We start from the raw sequence: 1,380 nt of genomic DNA on the forward strand, positions 1-1,380 counted from the left end.
AAATAATTTAGTATAAATTCATTACATGCCCCCAAAAGTGAAGGCAAAATATTGTTGATAGATGAATGATTAAAATAATATTTTATTTTGGTTATCAAAAAACTTACCAAGAACCATTGTTTAATTAATTAGATGGTTGGTTTAATTAGATGGATAGTTTTGATAATAGAAAAAAATCATTTTTATTTTAGTATTGATGTAATAAAACTGATTCTGAGCAACAAATTGAGATTTTTTTCTCAATTTTTGGTTTCGTTCCTCATGTTTTTCTTTAAGAATAGAGTCTATTATATGAAAACACGTAAATGTCCAAGACTTTGAAATGAGCTTGCTGAAATTGTCGTTTGGAGAGGCGGAGAGCAGTGAGGGGATGAAGCAATCATGTATGTGTATTACTGATTTCCCCCATGCGGTCTGAGGAGAGCAAAAAGAGCAGAGTTGTGCTTCTGAATTCTTTGGCAGTTATTCTGGGAAATGGCTATTGAGTAGAACCTCAGCCTGCACTGAATGCCTTCCTGAGCATTCCTCTGTAGGGGGACCCCATGGGAGGGAAATGTTGCCCCTTCGCAGAGAACAGTGAGGACTGCCTGCCCAGCAGGGATAATTGAAGATAAGTCTACGGAACTGCACAAGATGAAGGGAGTCAGTGTGTCAGTTCTCAGCGGCTACCATAACAAAGTGCAGACAATTCTTGAGTTATGATCTGGATGTAACCCCATCAAAGATGGAGGAGTGTACCGAATGCGTATGGCTTTTGCACCATTGTAAAGTCAAAAACTTTCAACCATCGTAACTCAATCAAATCATCGTAACTCAGGACCATCTGTACACCAGTTTGGAAGCCTTAAAACCAGAGAAATTTATTTTCTCACAGTTCTGGAGGCTAGAAGTCAGAAATCAAAGTGTTATTTAATAGCAGGGTCAGTCCCTTCTTGGAGGCTCAGAAGGAAAATCTGTTTTTGCCTCCCTACTAGGTTCTGGTGGTTGTCAGTAAACCTTGGCATTCTTCGGACTGTGGCAGCATAACTCTAATCTCTGCCTTCATGGTCATCAAGTGTGAATGTAAATATTTATTTAAAATGAAAAATTTTAAATCACAGCAGCCTACTAATTTTCAAAAAGCTTACTATACCATAAACATCTTCAAACCCAGAAAGATAACATAATGGATAACACACTTATAATGTTTCCGTACATATTTTGACTGCATTCTTATTGATTTCCTCTTAAGAAACAATGAATTTACAATGTTTCTATAGATCATATAGTATATTTGACACTTCCACTAGAGTGAGGGGCCAACATTTTACTTCTTATTTTTGATGATTTAAAAAATTTCCATCACAACACATTATTGATAAAATAAAGTAAATATTTAGA

The sequence above is a fragment of the Propithecus coquereli genome, unplaced genomic scaffold, assembly GCF_000956105.1.
Source record: "Propithecus coquereli isolate 6110/MARCELLA unplaced genomic scaffold, Pcoq_1.0 Scaffold17, whole genome shotgun sequence".
NCBI lineage: Eukaryota > Metazoa > Chordata > Mammalia > Primates > Indriidae > Propithecus > Propithecus coquereli.